The 9,782-nt window shown below is 33.4% G+C and overlaps 1 pseudogene; it reads right to left on the bottom strand.

Moving 5' to 3' along the window:
- Positions 1-8,390: 8,390 nt before the first annotated feature.
- Positions 8,391-9,454, bottom strand: LOC130444660 (protein SEC13 homolog; annotated as a pseudogene).
- Between the last annotated feature and the right edge of the window lie 328 nt (positions 9,455-9,782).

Below are 9,782 nucleotides of genomic sequence, written 5' to 3'. Positions count from 1 at the left end.
AAAATACGTGTATTAGTCTACGAGTTATTTGCCGATAAATCTTCGATTTTGTATACCTGTTGAATCTCGAAATATTCCACCCAACCTCAACATATGATTTATCAAAATCTTCCTTTCAATTCAACCCTTCGATTGGTTCAAATCGTGTGGAAATGCGTGTATTAGTTTACGAGTTATTTGCCGATAAATCATCGATTTTGTATACCTGTTGAATCTCAGAATATTTTACCCAACCTCAACATATGATTTATCAAAGTCTTCCTCTCAATTCATCCTTTCAAAACATGGGGAAATAGGTGTATTAGTCTACGAGTTATTTGCCAATAAATCTTCAATTTTGTATACCTGTTAAAACTCGAAATATTCCACCCAACTTCAACATATGATTCATAAAAATCTTCCTTCCAATTCAACCTTCCGATGGTTCAAATCGTGATGAAATACGTGTTTTAGCTCACGAGTTATTTGCCGATTAATCTTCGATTTTGTATACCTGTTGAATCCGGAAATATTCCACCCAACCGCAACATATGATTCAACGAAATCTTCCTTTCAATTCACATTTTCGATTGGTTCAAATCGTGTAGAAATACGTGTATTAGTTTACGAGTTAGTTGCCCATAAATCTTTGATTTTGTATACCTGTTGAATCTCGAAATATTCCACCCAACCTCAACATATGATTTATCAAAATCTTCCTTTCAATTCAACCTTTCGATTGGTTCAAATCGTGTGGAAATACATGTATTAGTTTACGAGTTATTCGCCGATATATCTTTGATTTTGTATACCTGTTGAATCTCGAAATATTCCACCAAACCTCAACATATGATCTATCAAAATCTTCCTTTCAGCTCAACCTTTCGATTTATTCTAATCGTGATGAAATGCGTGTATTAGTTTACGAGTTATTTGCCGATAAATCATCGATTCTGTATACCTGTTGATTCTCGAAATATTCCACCCAATCTCAACATATGATATATCAAAATCTCACTCTGGATTCAGTCTTCAGAATGGTTCAAATCGTGTGGAAATACGTGTATTAGTCTACGAGTTATTTGCCGATAAATCTTCGATTTTGTATACCTGTTAAAACTCGAAATATTCCACCCAACTTCAACATATGATTCAACAAAATCTTCCTTTCAATTCACACTTTCGATTGGTTCAAATCGTGTGGAAGTACGTGTATTAGTTTACGAGTTAGTTGCCGATAAATCTTCGATTTCGTATACCTGTTGAATCTCGAAATATTCCACCCAACCTCAACATATGATTTATCAAAATCTTCCTTTCAATTCAACCTTTCGATTGGTTCAAATCGTGTGGAAATACATGTATTAGTTTACGAGTTTTTCGCCAATATATCTTTGATTTTGTATACCTGTTGAATCTCGTAATATTCCACCCAACCCCACATATGATTTATCAAAATCTTCCTTTCAATTCAACCTTTCGATTGGTTCAAATCGTGATGAAATACGTGCATTAGTCTACGAGTTATTTGCCGATAAATCTTCGATTTTGTGTGACTGTTAAAACTGGAAATATTCCACCCAACCTCAACATATGATTCATCAAAATCTTCCTTTCAATTCCACCTTTCGATTGGTTCAAATCGTGATGAAATACGTGTATTAGTCTACGAGTTATTTGCCGATAAATCTTCGATTTTGAATACCTGTTGATTCTCGAAATATTCCACCCAATCTCAACATATGATATATCAAAATCTCACTCTTGATTCAGTCTTTCGATTGGTTCAAATCGTGTGGAAATACGTGTATTAGTCTACGAGTTATTTGCCGATAAATCTTCGATTTTGTATGACTGTTAAAACTCGAAATATTCCACCCAACCTCAACATATGATTCATCAAAATCTTCCTTTCAATTCCACCTTTCGATTGGTTCAAATCGTGATAAAATACGTGTATTAGTTTACGAGTTATTTGCCCATAAATTTTTGATTTTGTAAACCTGTTGAATCTCGTAATATTCCACCCAATCTCACATATGATTTATCAAAATCTTCCTTCCAATTCAACCTTTCGATTGGTTCAAATCGTGATGAAATACGTGCATTAGTCTACGAGTTATTTGCCGATAAATCTTCGATTTTGTATGACTGTTAAAACTCGAAATATTCCACCCAACCTCAACATATGATTCATCAAAATCTTCCTTTCAATTCCACCTTTCGATTGGTTCAAATTGTGATAAAATACGTGTATTAGTTTACGAGTTATTTGCCCATAAATTTTTGATTTGGTATACCTGTTGAATCTCAGAATATTTTACCCAACTTAACATTCGATTTATCAAAGTCTTCTTATCAATTCAACATTTCGAAAGGTCCAAATCGTGTGGAAATACGTGTATTAGTTTACGAGTTATTTGCCGATAAATCTTCGATTTTGTATACCTGTTGAATCTCGAAATATTCCACCCAATCTCAACATATGATACATCAAAATCTCACTCTGGATTCAGTCTTCGATTGGTTCAAATCGTGTGGAAATGCGTGTATTAGTTCACGAGTTATTTGCCGATAAATCATCGATTTTGTATACCTGTTGATTCTCGAAATATTCCACCCAATCCCAACATATGATATATCAAAATCTCACTCTGGATTTAGTCTTCCGATTGGTTCAAATCGTGTGGAAATATGTGTATTATTCTACGAGTTATTTGCCGATAAATCTTCGATTTTGTATACCTGTTAAATCTCGAAATATTCCATTAAACCTCAACATATGATTTATCAAAATCTTCCTTTCAATTCACACTTTCGATTGGTTCAAATCGTGTGGAAATACGTGTATTAGATTACGATTTATTTGCCGATAAATTTTCGTTTTTGTATACGTGTTGATTCTCGAAATATTCCACCCAAACTCAACATATGATATATCAAAATCTCACTCTGGATTCAGTCTTTCGATTGGTTCAAATCGTGTGGAAATACGTGTATTAGTCTACGAGTTATTTGCCGATAAATCTTCGATTTTGTATACCTGTTGAATCTCGAAATATTCCACCCAACCTCAACATATGATTTATCAAAATCTTCCTTTCAATTCACACTTTCGATTGGTTCAAATCGTGTGGAAATACGTATATTAGTTGACGAGTTATTTGCCGATGAATCTCCGGTTTTGTATACCTGTTAAATCTAGAAATATTCCACCAAACCTCAACATATGATCTATCAAAATCTTCCTTTCAATTCAACCTTTCGATTGGTTCAAAACGTGTGGGAATACGTGTTTTACTTTACGAGTTATTTGCCGATATGTTATACCTGTTGAATCTCGAAATATTCCACCCAAACTCAACATATGATTTATCAAACTCTTCCTTTCAATTCAACCTTTCGATTGGTTCGAATCGTGTAGAAATACGTGTATTGGTTTACGAGATATTGGTCAATAAATCTTCGATTTTTCATACCTGTTGATTCTCGAAATATTCCACCCATCCTCAACATATGATAAATCAAAATCTCCCTCTGGTTTCAGTCTTTCGATTGGTTCAAATCGTGTATGAATACGTGTATTAGTTTACCAGTTATTTGCCGATAAATCTTCGATTTTGTATACCTGTTGAATATCGAAATATTCCACCCAACCTCAACATATGATATATAAAAATCTCACTCTGGATTCAGTCTTTAGATTGGTTCAAATCGTGTGGAAATACGTGTATTAGTTAACGAGTTATTTGCCGAAAAATTTTTGATTTTGTATACCTGTTGAATCTCAGAATATTTTACCCAACCTCAACATATGATTTATCAAAGTCTTCCTCTCAATTCATCCTTTCAAAACGTGGGGAAATACGTGTATTAGTCTACGAGTTATTTGCCAATAAATCTTCGATTTTGTATACCTGTTAAAACTCGAAATATTCCACCCAACTTCAACATATGATTCATCAAAATCTTCCTTTCAATTCAACCTTCCGATGGTTCAAATCGTGATGAAATACGTGTATTAGCTTACGAGTTATTTGCCGATTTATCTTCGATTTTGTATACCTGTTGAATCCGGAAATATTCCACCCAACCTCAACATATGATTCAACAAAAACCTTCCTTTCAATTCACATTTTCGATTAGTTCAAATCGTGTAGAAATACGTGTATTAGTTTACGAGTTAGTTGCCCATAAATCTTTGATTTTGTATACCTGTTGAATTTCGAAATATTCCACCCAACCTCAACATATGATTTATCAAAATCTTCCTTTCAATTCAACCTTTCGATTGGTTCAAATCGTGTGGAAATACATGTATTAGTTTACGAGTTATTCGCCGATATATCTTTGATTTTGTATACCTGTTGAATCTCGTAATATTCCACCCAACCCCACATATGATTCATCAAAATCTTCCTTTCAATTCTACCTTTCGATTGGTTCAAATCGTGATGAAATACGTGTATTAGTCTACGAGTTACTTGCCGATAAATCTTCGATTTTGTATACCTGTTGATTCTCGAAATATTCCACCCAATCTCAACATATGATATATCAAAATCTCACTCTGGATTCAGTCTTTCGATTGGTTCAAATCGTGTGGAAATACGTGTATTAGTTTACGAGTTATTTGCCGAAAAATCATCGATTTTGTATAACTGTTGATTCTCGAAATATTCCACACAATATCAACATATGATATATCAAAATCTCACTCTGGATTCAGTCTTTCGATTGGTTCAAATCGTGTGGAAATACGTGTATTAGTCTACGAGTTATTTGCCGATAAATCTTCGATTTTGTATACCTGTTGAATCTCGAAATATTCCACCCAACCTCAACATATGATTTATCAAAATCTTCCTTTCAATTCACACTTTCGATTGGTTCAAATCGTGTGGAAATATGTATATTAGTTGACGAGTTATTTGCCGATGAATCTCCGGTTTTGTATACCTGTTAAATCTCGAAATATTCCACCAAAACTCAACATATGATCTATCAAAATCTTCCTTTCAATTCAACCTTTCGATTGGTTCAAAACGTGTGGGAATACGTGTTTTACTTTACGAGTTATTTGCCGATATGTTATACCTGTTGAATCTCGAAATATTCCACCCAAACTCAACATATGATTTATCAAAATCTTCCTTTCAATTCAACCTTTCGATTGGTTCGAATCGTGTGGAAATACGTGTATTGGTTTACGAGATATTGGTCAATAAATCTTCGATTTTTCATACCTGTTGATTCTCGAAATATTCCACCCATCCTCAACATATGATAAATCAAAATCTCCCTCTGGTTTCAGTCTTTCGATTGGTTCAAATCGTGTATGAATACGTGTATTAGTTTACCAGTTATTTGCCGATAAATCTTCGATTTTGTATACCTGTTGAATATCGAAATTTCCACCCAACCTCAACATATGATTTATCAAAATCTTCCTTTCAATTCAACCTTTCGATTGGTTCAAATCGTGATGAAATACGTGTATTAGTCTACGAGTTACTTGCCGATAAATCTTCGATTTTGTATACCTGTTGATTCTCGAAATATTCCACCCAATCTCAACATATGATATATCAAAATCTCACTCTGGATTCAGTCTTTCGATTGGTTCAAATCGTGTGGAAATACGTGTATTAGTTAACGAGTTATTTGCCGAAAAATTTTTGATTTTGTATACCTGTTGAATCTCAGAATATTTTACCCAACCTCAACATATGATTTATCAAAGTCTTCCTCTCAATTCATCCTTTCAAAACGTGGGGAAATACGTGTATTAGTCTACGAGTTATTTGCCAATAAATCTTCGATTTTGTATACCTGTTAAAACTCGAAATATTCCACCCAACTTCAACATATGATTCATCAAAATCTTCCTTTCAATTCAACCTTCCGATGGTTCAAATCGTGATGAAATACGTGTATTAGCTTACGAGTTAGTTGCCCATAAATCTTTGATTTTGTATACCTGTTGAATTTCGAAATATTCCACCCAACCTCAACATATGATTTATCAAAATCTTCCTTTCAATTCAACCTTTCGATTGGTTCAAATCGTGTGGAAATACATGTATTAGTTTACGAGTTATTCGCCGATATATCTTTGATTTTGTATACCTGTTGAATCTCGTAATATTCCACCCAACCCCACATATGATTTATCTAAATCTTCCTTTCAATTCAACCTTTCGATTGGTTCAAATCGTGATGAATTACGTGCATTAGTCTACGAGTTATTTGCCGATAAATCTTCGATTTTGTATACCTGTTGATTCTCGAAATATTCCACCCAATCTCAATATATATCAAAATCTCACTCTAGATTCAGTCTTTCGATTGGTTCAAATCGTGTGGAAATACGGTTATTATTCTACGAGTTATTTGCCGATAAATCTTCGATTTTGTATACCTGCTGAATCTCGAAATATTCCACCCAACCTCAACATATGATTTATCAAAATCTTCCTTTCAATTAAACCTTTCGATTGGTTCAAATCGTGTGGAAATATGTGTGTTAGTTTACGAGTTATTTGCCGATAAATCCTCGATGTTGTATACCTGTTGATTCTCGAAATTATCCACCCAATCTCAATATATATCAAAATCTCACTCTGGATTCATTCTTTCGAGTGGTTCAAATCGTGTGGAAATTCGTGTATTAGTTTACGAGTTATTTGCCGATAAATCTTCGATTTTGTATACCTGTTGGAACTCGAAATATTCCACCCAACCTCAACATATGATTTATCAAAATCTTCCTTTCAATTCAACCTTTCGATTGGTTCAAATCGTGTGGTAATACGTGTATTAGTTTACGAGTTATTTGCCGATAAATCTTCGATTTTGTTTACCTGTTGATTCTCGAAATAGCCCACCCAATCTCAACATATGATTTATGAAAATCTTCCTTTCAATTCAACCTTTCGATTGGTTCAAATCGTGTGGAAATACGTGTATTAGTTTACGAGTTATTCGTCGATATATCTTTGATTTTGTATACCTGTTGAATCTCGAACTGTTACATCCAACCTCAACATATGATAAATCAAAATCTCCCTCTGGTTTCAGTCTTTCGATTGGTTCAAATCGTGTGGAAATACGTGTATTAGTTCACAAGTTATTTGCCGATATATCTTTGATTTCGATCGAAACGTTGAATTGAAAGGAAGATTTTGATATATCATATGTTGAGGTTGGGTGGAATATTTCGAGATTCAACAGGTATACATAATCAAAGATTTATCGGCATATAACTCGTAATCTAATACACGTATTTCCACACGATTTGAACCAATCGCAAGACTGAATCCAGAGTGAGATTTTGATATATGATATGTTGAGGTTGGGTGGAATATTTCGAGATTCAACAGGTATACAAAATCAAAGATTTATCGGCAAATAAGTCGTAATCTATTACACGTATTTCCACACGATTTGAACCTATCGAAAAGTTGAATTGAAAGGAAGATTTTGATAAATCATATGTTGAGGTTGAATGGAATATTTCGAGATTCAACAGGTATACAAAATCGAAGATTTATCAGCGAATAACTCCTAAGCTAATATATGTATTTCCACACGATTTGAACCAATCGAAAGGTTAAATTGAAAGGAAGATTTTGATAAATCATATGTTGAGGTTGGGTGGAATATTTCGAGATTCAACGGGTATACATAATCAAAGATTTATCGGCAAATAACTCGTAATCTAATACACGTATATCCACACGATTTGAACCAATCGCAAGACTGAATCCATAGTGAGATTTTGATATATGATATGTTGAGGTTGGGTGGAATATTTCGAGAATCAACAGGTATACAAAATCGAAGATTTATCGGCGAATAACTCGTAAACTGATTGACGGATTTCCACACGATTCAAACCAATCGGAAGACTGAATCGAGAGGAAGATTTTGATTCTTCATATGTTAAGTTTGGATGTTACAGTTCGAGATTCAACAGGTATACAATATCAAAGATATATCGACGAATGACTCGTAAACTGAAGGACGGATTTCCACACGATTGAAACCAATCGAAAGGTTGAATTGTTGTTGCATCAAATTGTGAATGAAACAAAAGTATTATGCAAAATACTTTCATTTTACTAACATTTCAAATTCAAATATTGTTGTTTACAAGAAAATATAAATACCTGAAATTAAAATGCTGTTTAAATGAAGTATTTTGTATAATATTTTGGTTTCATTTACAATGTATGTGACAACCAGATCCGACCATCTAAATTCCACAATTAAATGGTTTATATAAGATATAGGTAGATGTAATATTGAAACACAGGATGATTATAATAATTTTTATTTTGTTTTTGACATTTTATAACGATAGCCACAAACAAAAAATTTTCCTTCACACTTTAGCAGGCTTAGGACTATCAACAGTGAGAAATATCACTAATATACTGCCAATTTCGTTAAGAGTTTGATCCCAAAGTGTAATTTTGTTATCACCTCCTGATACAGCAAGAATATTTCCATTTAGTGACCAGCTTACATTCCCAACAACATCATCAAATGTATGTAACACTGTTGAATTCCAGTTAATACAGTCACTGCTTGTCCAAATGACTACCCTTCTTGAGAACACCTTGCAATGGTGTATCTGTGAAGCCCAAGCTACATCTCTTACCCAATCAGAATGAACTTCCAATTTTGATTCTTCAAACCACCTAAAAAAATTTGTTATATGTTAAATTATATAATTTCATTTTTTTGTTACAATCTGTTTCTTGTAATTTGAAAATATGCCCTATTTAAAATAAAGTTTTAACTATGCACCTGGGACGTCCATCTTGTTTGAACTGAATTACAATTTTATGAAAAAGCTTGACAATGTTACTGTTTTTATTAAAATCTTACCTATCGCCATCTTCTCTCCACATTTTAACTAAATTGTCCCATCCACCTGAAACTAACCGCTTAACTGGTGAAGTTTCTTGTTCACCACCACCAAAGATGGGAGTAATAGCAGGTGCCCAACTAACTGCATTGCATCCTATAGCATGAGCATTCTGAATTTTCTTGGCGTCCCATGTATTACTTCCAACATTATAATTTAGTATAGAAATTGAACCATCACTACTACCACAAGCAAGAATCAAACCTAGCTCGGCTGGAGCGAATTGTACAGAATTAACACTAGAATCATGGTTAGCGTATTCATAATATTTCATCTATTTCCTTTGTTGTTCTTTCCAAATGATGACTTTTCGATCATAAGAACATGAAGCTAACAAGTTACCAAATTTTGGGTGACTCCAATCTATTTCCCAGACTGGACCTTAGTGGCCCTTTAGATCATCCAGAAGGGTCGATGCATCACTTTTTATATCGTATACTTTAACACTATTATCTGAAGAACAAGTAGCCAGACGTAAACCATAATAATCTACTTCAGCATCATGTATCATATCTTCATTGAATTTAAAATTGAAACCATTTTCTAATTTTTCAAAAACCAAATTTATAACCCTAATTTATTTTTATACGTGTACCAAAAAATTAACACGTCAAAAAATTTAGTTGTGTTTTTAACACTGCCCTGATACACCCTACATCGTAGTGTAATCATCAATAAATAATGTATATGACATTTTTAAAATTTATTGTTATAATTTATGAAAATTGCATTTAGTTTCTTAAAAATTCCAAGATTGAAGATCAGTGCAATACACAAAAATAATGCAGTAGAGTGTAAGTAACTGCAGCTTCCGAGCAATAATCAGAAACCAGTGATCTGTGACAGTAATGAGCAAATTCCATAGAGC

Source organism: Diorhabda sublineata, chromosome 5, assembly GCF_026230105.1.
Source record: "Diorhabda sublineata isolate icDioSubl1.1 chromosome 5, icDioSubl1.1, whole genome shotgun sequence".
Classification (NCBI taxonomy): domain Eukaryota; kingdom Metazoa; phylum Arthropoda; class Insecta; order Coleoptera; family Chrysomelidae; genus Diorhabda; species Diorhabda sublineata.
Note: the sequence above shows the minus strand (reverse complement) of the source record. Positions and strands in the feature narration are given on the sequence as shown.